Source organism: Canis lupus, chromosome 1 (assembly GCF_048164855.1).
Source record: "Canis lupus baileyi chromosome 1, mCanLup2.hap1, whole genome shotgun sequence".
Taxonomy (NCBI): Eukaryota; Metazoa; Chordata; class Mammalia; order Carnivora; family Canidae; genus Canis; species Canis lupus.
Window position 1 is genome coordinate 79675726 of NC_132838.1, and position 14462 is coordinate 79690187.

The 14462-nt window shown below is 42.4% G+C and overlaps 1 long non-coding RNA gene and 1 pseudogene across 4 annotated transcripts in view; one reads left to right on the plus strand and one right to left on the minus strand.

Annotated features, from left to right (window-relative positions):
• Positions 1-1945: 1945 nt before the first annotated feature.
• Positions 1946-7449, minus strand: LOC140639054 (membrane-associated phosphatidylinositol transfer protein 2 pseudogene; annotated as a pseudogene).
• LOC140639058 (uncharacterized) overlaps positions 2349-14462 on the plus strand; it is a 32342-nt gene continuing 20228 nt past the window's right edge. Inside the window, exons 1-2 of one of the 4 annotated variants that reach the window (XR_012035927.1) lie at positions 2349-2489; positions 11007-11087. This is a non-coding gene — a long non-coding RNA (uncharacterized lncRNA). Of the gene's footprint in view, positions 2581-11006; positions 11088-14462 lie in introns of all 4 variants that reach the window. The other 3 variants (XR_012035926.1, XR_012035929.1, XR_012035928.1) reach the window with 3 other exon arrangements.

Sequence of the window (14462 nt, forward strand, 5' to 3'; positions counted from 1 at the left end):
CCGATTGAGCCACTCAGGCACCCCCCTAGATACTCTAAAATAATTGATTTTCATTATCATTTCTTCAATCATCAATTTCAGATATTATCAGTTTATTTTTGTTATGGTCTGCCCTGCCCTCAGTCAAACACACACAAGCATATGGACACACATACACACACATACAGACACTCTCCATCTCTCTCTCTCTCTCTCTCTCTCTCTCTCTTTCTCTCTCTCTCCCCCTCTTACTTCCTTCTCCCAATGTAGTTTAACACTTTTTTTTTTTTTTTTAACAGGAAGGGTTTACATTACTTAATATGTGTTGGTAGTTTATACCATGATTGCACTTCTTTTTCTTACATTTTGCCCATGGAATTAACCATTGCCTTTCCCCTCCATAACTCCCAGTTTCATTCGGAGTCGTCACTACATTTTCCAAATATTCCAACAGATCTTTCAAATGCCTGTTGGTAGATTTTTCAGTTGACTAAACAGAATCCCTTTTTTAAAAATTTGGCCTTGTTTTCTGGAAGACCTTCACTCTGTAGTTCTCATCTTCTGCCGGGGTCTGCTCTGTCTGCTGTGCCTCAGTCAGTCACTCAGACACTCCACTGCTTTCTTGTTGCAGGTTCCCCCTTTGCTAGATTTCATGTCCTTCTCATTTTTTTCATTTTTTCTCTTGTTTTCCTGAAATATATCCTACAGTAGCTTTCTAAGAGGAGGATCAAAAGAGATACATTTTAAGAATGTGTATATTTGAAAATCAACTTATTTTCACTTCACATTCTATTGATAATTTGCCTGAACATAGAATTTGGGATTGAAAATACTTCCCTTCAGGGACGCCTGGGTGGCTCAGCGGTTGAGCATCTGCCTTTGGCCCAGGGCATGATCCCAGGATGCTGGAATCGAGTCCCACATCAGGCTCCTTGTGGGGAGTCTGCTTCTCCATCTGCCTATGTCTCTGTCTCTCTCTCTCTCTGAGTCTCTCATGAATAAATAAATAAAATCTTAAAAAAAAAAGAAAAAAGAAAAGAAAATACTTCCCTTCAGAGTTTAAAGGCATTACTTCCCTATTTTAGGACATCTCGAATATTTATTAAGAAATCTGATGGCAGTTGAATTCTATTTCATTCTATTTGATCAATTGTTTTGTGGTGGATAATAATTGTTTCTCTCACACCTAAAGCTTCTAGGGCTTCCTCTTTTTCTTTATTGTTATTAGATTTTCTGATGGGCCTAAGTATTTTTTAATTTTATTTTATTCATTTGCTTAGTACCCAATGAGTTTTTCCAATCTGAAGATGTGTGTTTTTCAGTTCTGGAAATTCTCTTGCAGTATTTCTTCAAAATTTTTTCTGTTTTATATTTTAGTTGAACTTCCACTTAATTACTTATGGTGAAACCCCTAGGATAGTCCTCTTTTCTTTTCATATATTCTATACTTTTCATCTTTTTATTCAATTTTCTGGGCAATTTCTTTGGTTTTAACTTCCAAGAAATTAATATATATACATTAGAAATTTCCTTCTATTGCCTGCATTGAATCTATTTATTGTACGCCTTTTTATTACTGTTTGTTTGTTTCTTTCCTTGCTATCACTTTTCCTGTCAGAAGACCTGTACCACAGGCCTGTTTTAGATACAAATATAAATTTGGCACTTTTCTTACCTTTATATTTGAATGACATCAATGTGAGAGCTGATAGGAGAGAAAAATAAAAAGCAACACAAAGTGCTAAAAAAGAGAAGGTTAGAGCAAGAATTGTGTTGCTGAGTTATGAAAGCTAAAACTTCCCTCTTTTATATAGTCATTATTTCTTGACATTCATAAAAGTGAATTTCACCTACAGTTTAAAAGCCAAAACAGGAATTCACACATAATTCAAAGTAAATAGGAATTTATTATAGAACTTTTGTTTCTGAAATAAGAAAAATAAAAAGAACCTAGCTGTACCACTAATTCTATCACTAAATAATACAAAAACAAATCAAAACAAAAAAAAAATTCACAATGGTTAGGAGGGCTCTTTTCCACTACTTTCTTGGGAATTTGAAAAAAACAAAAACAAAAAACCATAAACCTTCATCATTTCATTGCAATTTTGAGTCTTTTCTTTTCCCCCAGAGCACAGTAAAAAACTAGAAAAGGAGGACAAGGTATAACACAGGAACATCAAACTTGAACTGAATATTGAAGTGATGGCTGTGTCTTTCTACATGTGTTGGTTTCCAGATCCAGAGCAAAAGAGCTGCCACTGAGGTAAAGCCTACCATGTTGATTCCACCTGGTATTTGAAGAGTCACCTAGCCAAAAATGTGAAGATTCCAACATGCCACTTTTTTGTTTACCACAGAATGAGACTTTTGTTGCAAATCCTCTTTGGAATCCAGTTGAATCCTGTTGTGAAATTACCCTAGCAACAGACATGCAGATCCAAGAGCTCCACCATTTCTGACAGGCCTGCAGTGACTCCACTCAGAGGAAGGTCTCAGACTTGCTCCCGGTGAGAAGCAGTTGAAGAATTGTGCTCAGGAATCACTTTTCTTTTCTTTTTAAAGATTTTATTTGGTATCTGGAAGAAGCCAGTCAGTCAGGTAGGCGGCTCCAAGCCAAGGAGTCTGCGCCCCCTTCCCTTGGGGAGCCGCAGCCCGGAGAGCACAATTCCAGCAGCACAGGCCCCGGATCCCAAGGCGCCAAGCAGACACAGCCCAGGATCCTGCGCTCCTCCTGGGACAGGTGGAGGCAGGGAGGGCACAGGACAGGGAGAACTCTCCTGCCACCAGGCGCCCCAATCTGGGTAGATCAGTGCCCCGCCTCCCCGAGAGCACCTAGGCCAGTGTGGACTGGGAGACTGTGGTAGTTACTAGTGGGGAGCTGACTCTAGAGCTGGAGAGCTTGCCTCTGCCAGTGTTGTTGTTCCTCCTGGAGGGACCACCAGAGGACAGAGGCCTCACAGGGTAAACAGCTCTACTGAGCTTGGCACCCAGCAGGGGTGGGGGCAGGGCTCCTCCCCCAGGTGCACACACCTGAGAATCAGCACAGCCGGCCCCTCCCCCAAAAGACCAGCTGGAAGGACAGGGGAAGAGCAAGTTCTGGACCAGGCAGCGCTGGAAAGCTCCAGGGGAAGTCAAGGGATTTACAGTATGTAGAACCAGAGGCTACCCCTCCTAATGTTTTTTCTTTCTTCCTTTTTCCAGTACAACTCATTTTTATATCAGACTATAAATTTCCAATTTTTTTTCTCTTTTCCCACCTTAACTAAAATATTTTACCACCTCTTCATTTTTAGGATTCTTTCTTTTTGACTTTCATACTTCTACAACTACAGGTCCTAGATATATTTTCCACTTCTAGATTCCCTTCAACATACTCAACTTAATTTTGGGAAATATACAAGATACTTTTTTTGTTTTGTCTTGTTTTGTTTTGTGTTTTTTGTTTTCTCTGCCTCATTTTGTTCTACAATGGCAGAAGTTAATACCTTCTAAAACATGACCAGCATGCACCCAGAACCAAGTGGTATACCGTGCTGGTTCATTCTGTGAGATTATATTCTCTCTTCACTCCCATTCTGCCCCCCTCTTTTATCTCATTTATGTTTTGGTGGTTAGTGTCGGGGCCTTCTACAAGTATTTCTGGTTTATATAAATTTGGGACTGAGCATCTTCTAACATACAGAACTTAATATATTCAGAATCAAGAGGATCACCCTCTAGAACCCCTCAGATAAGCTACATTCTCCCTCCAATACAACTTTGTCATCACCACCATCCCCCACTTCCCTCCCTTTCTTTTTTCTTCTCCTTTATTTTTCTTTTTTCTTTTTTCTTTTTTTCTTTTTTTCCCCTCTTCTTTGGGATTCTTGGCCTTTTATTTTTTACTACTTTTTTTTAAATTTGTTTTTCACTTTAGTGGTCCTTTTGTTTTATTTCATTCTGATCTTTGTTTTCAATTTCTGGTCTCTGACCTCAGCAGAATCATCTAGGGTGAAATTTATTTAGGTCATGGTTGATATTCTTGACTCAGCCCGCTCATGCAGCCACTCTGCACTGAGCAAAATGACTAGAAAGAACTCACCACAAAAGAAAGAATCAGAAACAGTACTCTCTGCCACAGAGTTACAGAATTTGGATTACAATTCAATGTCAGAAAGCCAATTCAGAAGCACAATTATAAAGCTACTTGTGGCTCTGGAAAAAAGCATAAAGGATTCAAGAGACTTCATGACTGCAGAGTTTAGATCTAATCAGGCCGAAATTAAAAATCAATTAAATGAGATGCAATCCAAACCAAACTGGAGGTGCTAACGACTGAGGGTTAATGAGGTAGAAGAAAGTGAGAGACATAGAGGACAAGTTGATGACCAGGAAGGAAGCTGAGGAAAAAAGAAAAACAATTAAAAGACCATGAGGAAAGGTTAAGGGAAATAAATAATAGCCTCAGAAGGAAAAAATCTATTGGGGTTCCAGAGAGCGCCGAGAGGGCCAGAGGGCCAGAAGGCATATTTGTTTTTTATTTTTTGTTTTGTTTTGTTTTTCCTCTTTTAAAAAAAACCTCATAGAAATCAGATTGGAGAAGTAGAAAGGTGTAGAAATGCAGGAAAGCCAAGGCACATGGCCTTGACTGGCGGCAGGCGAGGCGTCGAAGAGGAGGCTGGGCCTGGCTAGGCCCAGGAGCCCAAGGCATAGCTTCTTGGGAGCCGGCTCTGGGCCTCGCCACCGGACTGGGTTCCAAGTGGAGCACGTGGACAGGTGGACAAGGGTACGGGGCTGCCACAGTGCTGGTGGGCCAGGCAGCGCTGCAGAAATTAAGATATGGCCTTTCTCTCCTGCTTGCACAAAGATTTGCTGCCCTGGAGCCTTCTGTGTGGCTATAGGTCCCAGATTAGCAAACGTTGGATTTTCATGCATGTCTGTAGTCACAGGAGACAGTAATGGATCTCCACTCTCAAAAATCAGTGCAAAACCAGTGAGGTTGAACAGTTGAGTAACTTGAGTTAACAAGAAGCAGGCTGTCCCCCAGTGGAGCTGCTACCAAGTGGGAGGGGATCTGGAGGGGTAAGGGTGAGCTAGTGGATGGGAGGTGACAGGCTGGGCCCAAGTCCAGCATCAGGATGCTGGGAGGTCAACGCAGGGCAAATGTCTAGGAGTGCCTCATGGGCCAGTCCGCATGGGGACTCCTGGTCCCTCTGTCATCCTGGGACAGGTCTTCTTGCAAGCTGGAACCCCTCAGACCCTAGGACATGAGGCAGGGCTAGGAGGGCTGTGTGGCATGGCCTATGTCCTCTACCAGGCCCTGGGACAAGCTTGTCTCCAGTTGACATTGTGTGCCCAGGCCAAGCCTCCTGGCGGGGCTGGCCGCCCTGGCCTAGCACCATGGAGACCACAGCGCCTCACTAACGGTGTCCTACTTGGGGCCCGCGGCTGCCCCTGGCTCAAGCCGGTGGGCCATGGTGCGGCCCCAGCAGCCAGCTGCCACACTCATGCTGCGCTGTCCCCGCTGTCACCATCTGCCTGGCTCTGTGTCCGATCATGCCGGTGGCCAGGCCCGCTGGGCTGGCTGAGATGGTACAGAGCAGGTGGTTCCGGGAGCACAAGAAGTCACCCTGGCCTGGCAGGCCGAAGCTGCCTTTCCACAGTGCCATGCGGGTGGCAGCATTGCGGGCCGGCCGTGCCTGGTGGTTGTTCTTGAGCTGGGCCAGGTGAGCCGCACAGCCATCCATGATGACCTGGCACTGCTGCTGCAGCTTCTTGGTGGGCCAGCCCATGATGTAGATCGGCATAGGGGACAGGCTGATGGAGCTGTAGACCGCCACGTCCTTGGTGGAGCCGTAGGCCGCGTGCACGCACAGGTGCAGCTCAGAGATGAGCAGCTTCAGGAAGTTGGCCTTGTGCCGCAGTGGGTCGTGCACCAGGCCATCACAGAAGGACACCACGCCGTGGGGGAAGCTGTGCTGGGCCAGCCATGCCACCACCCTCTGCTTCTGCATGTCAGGCCGGCCCGTCACATAGATAATGAGGTAGCCCAGGTCCTGCCAGTGCCGTACCACGTCCATAGCCCCGGCCCGCACTTTGGGGTCACTGCCCATGATGGGCACGCTGGTGGCAAAGGAGCCATCAGTACTGAAGACCACAAACTCCATGCCCTTGGGCAGCACGATGATGTAGCTGTCAGCAAATGTGTGGTCTCCCCTGACCACCATCTTGATGGGGTAGACGCCCACACCCAGCGGTGGGGTTCATATATGGTGTAGGAGACCCGCCTGCTGCTGTTGGTCACCAGTGTGTCCAGGTACAGCCACTGGCCCGAGGGTGGCTGCATCATGATGTGCACATCCACCTTCTCTCCAGTCAGAGTGACCATATCCAGGGGCCCATACATGAACCGGCCCATCAGAACCTGTGGGCCATCCTCATTGGCGACTGCATCATTGATCCGGTGGTTGGCGGTCACATTCCTCAGCTTCACATGGGTCCTCTTGCTCTGCCACTTCTCTCTTGGCTTTGAGGGGGTGAACACCGAAACCTCTTTGCCATCCAGCTCCAAGATGCTGGAGTTGTCATGCCTCATGACCTGTCTCAGCAGGAAGGAGACCACATCTGTTGACTCCCAGTAGCTGGTGTGGAAGAGGTGGGGCAGGGCCACCGTGGGGAAGGCTGTCAGGGCATCAGGGCAGTACAGGGCATAGTCGCTTCTGACCCCACCACTTTGCTGCAATCTGGGCAATGCTGGATGCTGTGTTGCTCTCGGCCATGCCCGACACCTGGCTGGCAATGCTGATCTCACTGGCTCGGCGGAAGTCTTGGGTGGTGGTGGCGGCACTGGGCGAGGAGGGGGACATGTGCTCTTGAAAGACCGTGTTGTTGGTCTGGAGTGCGTCTGCCAGCAGTGTGGAGTAGCCGTGCCCCAGCGGGTAGCGTTGGTAGCGGGGGATGCTGAAAGGCAGCAGGGCCTGGAATCTCCACTCCAGCTGTGCTCCAGCGGGAGGCCGACGGGTCCGCGGGGTGGAAGAGGCTGTAGACTTGCTGGCAGGCCGCCCGCAGCTGGAAAACATCCAGGGCAGGGATGACACTTTTCCTCAAGGCCAGGACCAGCCCCAGTGGGCACCCAAAGAGGAAAAGATCTGCGATCTCATAGTCAAATTTCCCCACGGCCCCTGAGCCATACAGCATGGTGGAGCTGCTCGAACGGCGGGAGCTGGGCTCGTTCCTCAGCACATTGGCATGGAGGCTGGATAGGAAGGCCTGGTGCTGCTGGATGGTGTCCAGCTCGTAGGTGGATGAGTCGCTCCTCTTTCGGGGCCACTGCCTTTTGGGGTCCTTAACACCATTGCTTCGGGGAATATCAATGTTGCTGCGGCTCAGGTGCCGGCTGCTCTCCACACCACCGCTGCTACTGGCGCCATGTGCCACATTGACCAGGGTGCCGGGGGACAGCAGATCAGTGTCCTGCACAAGAACCATATGATCCTCTCAATAGATGCAGAGAAAGCATTTGACAAAATTCAGCATCCATTCCTGATCAAAACTCTTCAGAGTGTAGGGATAGAGGGAACTTTCCTCAGCATCATAAAAGCCATCTGTGAAAAGCCCACAGCAAATATCATTCTCAATGGGGAAACACTGAGAGCCTTTCCCCTAAGATCTGGAACACAACAGGGATGTCGGCTCTCACCACTGCTATTCAACATAGTACTGGAAGTCCTAGCCTCAGCAATCAGACAACAAAAAGACATTAAAGGCATTCAAATTGGCAAAGAAGTCAAATTCTCCCTCTTTGCAGACAACATGATACTGTATATGAAAACCGAAAGACTCCACCCCAAGATTGCTAGAACTCATACAGCAATTTGGCAGTGTGGCAGGATACAAAATCATTGCCCAGAAGTCAGTGGCATTTCTATACACTAACAATGAGACTGAAGAAAGAGAAATTAAGGAGTCAATCCCATTTACAATTGGACCCAAAAACATAAGATATCTAGGAATAAGCCTAAACAAAGAGGTAAAAGACCTATACCCTAAAAACTACAGAACACTTCTGAAAGAAATTGAGGAAGACACAAAGAGATGGAAAAATATTCCATGCTCATGGATTGGAAGAATTAATATTGTGAAAATGTCAATGTTACCCTATCATTCAATGCAATCCCTATCAAAATACCATGGACTTTCTTCAGAGAGTTGGAACAAATCATCTTAAGATTTGTGTGGAATCAGAAAAGACACCGAATACCTAGGGGAATATTGAAAAAGAAAACCAGAACCAGGGGCATCATAATGCCGAATTTCAAGTTGTACTACAAAGCTGTGATCATCAAGACAGTGTGGTACTGGCACAAAAACAGACACATAGATCAATGGAACAGAATAGAGAACCCAGAAATGGGCCTTTAACTCTATGGTCAACTAATATTTGACAAAGCAGGAAAGACTATCCACTGGAAAAAGGACAATCTCTTCAATAAATGGTGCTGGGAACATTGGACAGCCACGTGCAGAAGAATGAAACTAGGCCATTCTCTTACACCATACACAAAGATAACCTCAAGATGGATGAAAGACCTAAATGTGAAACAAGAATCCATCAAAATCCTAGAGGAGAACACAGGCAACTTTTTCAACTTGGCCACAGCAACTTCTTGCAAGATACATCTATGAAGGCAAGGGAAACAAAAGCGAAAATGAATTATTGGGACATAATCAAGATAAAAAGCTTCTGCACAGCAAAAGAAACAGTCCACAAAACTAAAAGACAACCTACAGAATGGGAGAAGATATTTGCAAATGACCTATCAGATAAAGGGCTAGTTTCCAAGATCTATAAAGAACTTATTAAACTCAACAGCAAAGAAACAAACAATCCAATCATGAAATGGGCAAAAGACATGAAGAGAAATCTCACAGAGGAAGACACAGACATGGCCAACATGCACATGAGAAAATGATCTGCATCACTTGCCATCAGGGAAATAGAAATCAAAACCACAATGAGATACCACCTCACCCCAGTGAGAATGGGGCAAATTAACAAGGCAGGAAACAACAAATGTTGGAGAGGATGTGGAGAAAGGAGAACTCTCTTGCACTGTTGGTGGGAATGTGAACTGGTGCAGCCACTCTGGAAAACTGTGTGGAGGTTCCTCAAAGAGTTAAAAATAGACCTGCCCTATGACCCAGCAATTGCACTACTGAGGATATACTCCAAAGATACAGATGCAGTGAAAAGTTGAGACACCTGCACCCCAATGTTTCTAGCAGCAATGGCCACAATAGCCAAACTGTGGAAGGAGCCTCGGTGTCCATCGAAAGATGAATGGATAAAGAAGATGTGGTCTATGTATACAATGGAAATTACTCAGCCATTAGAAATGACAAATACCCACCATTTGCTTCAATGTGGATGAAACTAGAGGGTATTATGCTGAATGAAATACGACAATTGGAGAAGGAAAAACATTATATGGTTTCATTCATACAGGGAATATAAAAAATAGTTAAAGGGATTAAAGGGGAAAGGAGAGAAAATGAGTGGGAAATATCAGAGAGGGAGACAGAACATGAGAGACCCCTAACTCTGGGAAACAAACAAGGGGTGGTGGAAAGCAAGGTGGGCAGGGGGTTGGGGTGACTGAGTGATGGGCACTGAGGGGGGCACTTGACGGGATGAGCACTGAGTGTTATGCTATATGTCAGCAAATCGAACCCCAATAAACAACAACAACAACAACAACAACAACAACAAAAAAGAGATTTTACTTATTTGAGAGGGAAGGAGGGGGAACATAAGCATGTGGGAGGGGCAGAGGGAGAGGGAGAAGCAGATTCCCCACTGAACAGGAAGTCTGATGCAGAGCTCCATCCCAGGACCCTGGGATCATCACCAGAGCTAAAGGCAGATGCTTAACTAACTGGTGTCCCAGGAATCACTTTTCAAAGAAAACAGAGGCAGTACTTTAAACCACTCTAAAGTGCATAGCCAGATTGAAATTGAGGTGAGGCAAAAATAAACTAAAATGAAAAAATCTATTCCTCTAAAAATTTAGAACCAATTAGGCCACTTCTTTGTTTCTTTTTTTCTCATTTTTGTGTGAATACTCTTTCTCCTATCTCTTGTTCTATTATTTTATACCCCCACTTCTCTTCTTTTCCTACTTTTTTTTCTTTAGGCTTTTATTCCTCCTGTTTTTGCTTTATGTCTCCCTATCCTCTCTGCCCTTCTTCTTGATTGACTTCCTTTATGTTTCATTCTGTAGCCACCATAACAGTGATATAGCGATTTGAAATGTGTATATGTGTTTGTGGGTTGCATCTATCTGAGCATTATACTCATTGAATACAAGCTAATTTTTTTTCATTTCTAAAATTTGGTAATTTAAACCTCTTCCCTTATGCCTTGATTATCCTTTGATTATTTTAAAATGTCTACATGATGCTCAGTTGATTTGCTTAATACATTAGTGGTTAACACAGAATAATTGTTTTTCACTTCTGAAAGGATTCACAAGATCCTAAGAAAGATGATCAGTTCTCTTTACTATCTGTATCATATAGCATACTTTAATAGGCATACAAAGGGGTTGCTGTCTATATAAAAAATTATTGCCCATTTTCATCCCAATTTTCCTGCTATTTACAAGATGAGCCACCATAATTTCCATGGAGGGGAATTTTCTATGGAGTTTCTTAATAGAGATGGACATTTCTTTCCCTAAGTTCTTCATATCAGTGTCATGGAAAACCAGAAGTATTACTTCATAAAGTAGGTCAGGGTCTTTCCATTTGCATTCCCTGTGCATAAAATGCTCTCCATATTCCTTCACTTCATTGTTTCTTCACTTGCTTTAGAATTCTGCCTACAGGTCATATCATCAGGGAAGCTTTCTCCATGCACCTAAGTAATAGCAGTCACAATCCCCTTCCCACTATGGTATTTCATTGGATTTTCAATTCCAACTTAATTACAGGAAAGATCACTAACTTCTACCATTCTTTACATCTGTTTCATCATCTTCTTCCAGCAATTCTTCATTCTTGCTCAGAGTTGTATAGACCGTACTTCTCAGACCTAGGGATCCTGTTAACATGAAGATTCTTGTCTGGTAAGTCTGAGATGGGACTGAGACTTTCATTTTAAATGAGTTCTCAGGTGAAAGCCAGTATTACTAGTCCAAGGGCCACACTGAGTAACAAGTGTGTAGGAACTATAATAATAGGTAAGGGAAAAATAGTGAGTTTTCACCTAGACACTTACCCTTCAAGTGACGGGCATCACAGTCCACATTTAGACCCTAATGACAAGCGAAAATAACGACGTAAAGTTGTTCTAACAATCAGCAGATTCATAAATGTAAAAAATATACCATACTCAGTGTTTGGCACAAGAGTCAAGGTTTCAGTTTTTCCAAAGCACTGGCACATTCCTCATCTTGTTTGAATTTCCCTAAAAGCATTTTGTAGCAGCAGCATATGGGAAGGGACACTATGAACATCCTACATTATATATGAATACACATATACACAAATTTACAGAAGCCCTGAAAGACTAAGTCTAAGAGTAGAGGACTCTTCTTTGGGAATTATGAGTGTGTCACACTGGTGTTTTTTGAAAGAAGTAAGCAATACCTTGTGATTTTTTCCACAAGCTGATTATTTTATTTTTAAATGCTTTTCTCATGTGCTCAGATACCCAAGGTAAATAAATAAACTAACACACTCTAAAAAGAAATCCCCATTGGGATGAAAACTGCTTGCCAGTTTACTTTCTATAATTGCTATCTATTGACAAGTGCGATGCCAATGATCTATTGCCACATGATATGCCAATGATTAATAAATGTTAGTGATTTGATGTCATTTCCAACTTGTTTTTTTATATTCTCACACACCCACCTAAACAGACTTTATAATCACACAAAGAGAATCTATTTAATTGGTTTCAAAATTGAAATAATAGTATCCATAATAGTGAGAAGGCTACAATTTAATCAGGTACAACTTATTTCAAACTTTTTTGCGAAAACACAATTTTTGACATGTTAGTGTGACAATGATATAAAATCAGGTACCCCTCAGTTTTGGAATTTGGGCCTGGAGTTTTTTTGTCCTGGTAGAAATCATAACAACGTTCCAGAGGACTTCTTGTATATATAGCATTACATTTTTATCAAAAAAACAAACAAACAAAAAAAACCAAAAAACAAAAAACTTCCTTTGCAGCAATGAGGAATAGCCTCATGACTCAAGATATACTTATGGGTCATTTCTGATCAACTATGACATATTTAGTATTTTGATCACACGAAAGGTATAGGATAATTTCTGTATCTGTCTCACAGTAGAAATAAAACAAGTTATTATGCATGCCTCCTTCCTATTCCTGGATAATGCATCCTCACGTGTATTGTAGAGCCAAAACCTGACATGAAAGTTTATGACAGAGTGAGATTGTAAAAATGTATTTTTTTATTTGAGACAATTTTGCTATAAAAGCACATTTCAGTCCTTTAAAATAACAGTCGACAAGATTTACTGTATCAAATGTAAGCTTCACACCTCAGTCAGTGGTAGATTTCAAACAAACCCCAGCAGCTGAGCTGAAATTGGCTTTTAAAATCTTTAAGTTAGTTTGTTCCCAGATGAACATCATTTTTTTTTTAACTAGAAAAAAATCACACTTATCATGCAGCCCACAAATTCTTTGGTTTGCATTTACCCATTTTATTATCCTTTTCTTATTGACAGAGACAGGTGCCAAGTCAGTGCTACATTAATATCCAGAAACTAAAAATAAGTAGGCAATATTGTGAATATTAAAGCAAGGTGGCAGCCCTCATTTTTTCACATCCCAGCCTATTTTTCATTTGAACCAGTTTGTATAAATGTATTTAAAAATCAAAAACTTCAAGACAACCAATTTTCAACTCATTGACCTATAAATGTGCCCTTGATTGCAGCGTACTTTTGCTGTAGCAGAAAGAAGAGGAGTGGGTGCATTGAGAATGTGCATTCCCCGGGGGAGAGAGGGTGGAGTCACATGCTGACGATGCACTCGGGTCCTTAATGTCCAGGGTGGAACTTGGAGGACATCTAGTTAGTTTATGAGTCCTGGGAAGGGGGAGAAATGACTGTCAATAACCATAACACCTCACTCTATGGGGATCCTATCTAGTTCTTGGCAAGAATTTCAAGCTTAATGTTTCCTGGATAGCGTTCTCTCATTCTCTTTGTCTCTTTCACTCTCTTGTTGTCTAAGTAAATAAAAGTAGACTTAAAGTACACTCAGTGAAAAAGAGAATTAAATGAGGAAAGCCTCAACAGATTTGACTTTAGTTTTGTTTTAGCTATTATGACTATTTGACCTTAACATTCACTTGCTTTGTAAGTCTGTCCATGATCATGACCAATATTTGTGTAATGCTTTTAGAATTCCCAAGGACTTTCACATTATATACTTTTGCACAATAAGACATTTTTTGTTAATTTCTGTACATTCTCTGTAAAAAAGAAGTTTAAGATAAGGTTTCCTTTGTTTAGCATATGAAAAAGGTAGACCCATATAGAAGATCCAAGTCGTAAAGATACTAGTTACATGTATATGTAAAACCAGACAGAACATTGATGCCAAATGCCCTCTGATCACCTCTATTCCTGAAGGAATAGCTCTACTGAAATGTGGAGGATTTGGTTTTTGCAATTTGTGCGCTCTTTTAGCAAAATGTCAGATTCGAGTGGCTGCCGATTATTCCTGATGACCCAGATTGAAACCTACCCAAATGCGCATGAACAGCAGAATATATTAATAGACTGCAATTTATACAAACAAAAAGATAACATAAAGCAACGAAAAAAAATCTTCAACTACACTCGACAATAAGAATGATTTTTCTTAAGTATAATAATCAGCAAAAAAAAAAAGGACAGACATGCAAGAATGCATACCATATTATTGAGTTTATATAAAGGACCATGCTGTTAAACTAGTCTATAGGTTAAAAATTAGAGGTTAGAAGTGGTCACCACAGAGGGGAATTAGTAGCTGACAGGGGAAAATGTCTTTATCTGGGGGCATAACTGCTCCGTAGCTGTGCTTAATGAAAATCTTTGAAGCCAAACTTTTATGGTATATGTACTTTTCTGCACATATAATATATTTCAAGAAAGCCTTTGATGAAAAAATGCAACTAGCTCTTAGGATTGCATTTGTAGCCATCATGGATACATGGGAGCTATTAACTCTAAGCTTTATCAGGCAGAGCAATGGAAAAGTATGGCCATTAGATTCAGATGTCTGAGCTGGAAATCCTCACTCCACTATAACGCTTATTAGCAGTGTGTCCTAAGGGAGGTTGTCTAAGTCTCAGTTTCCCCAGTAAAATTCTTATGGATTTACCCTTCTCAATTACTGCATAGTGTTGTGTAAAGCACAAATGCAAACACTGTAAACTAAGAAACTATGATTAAATCTATGACATTTT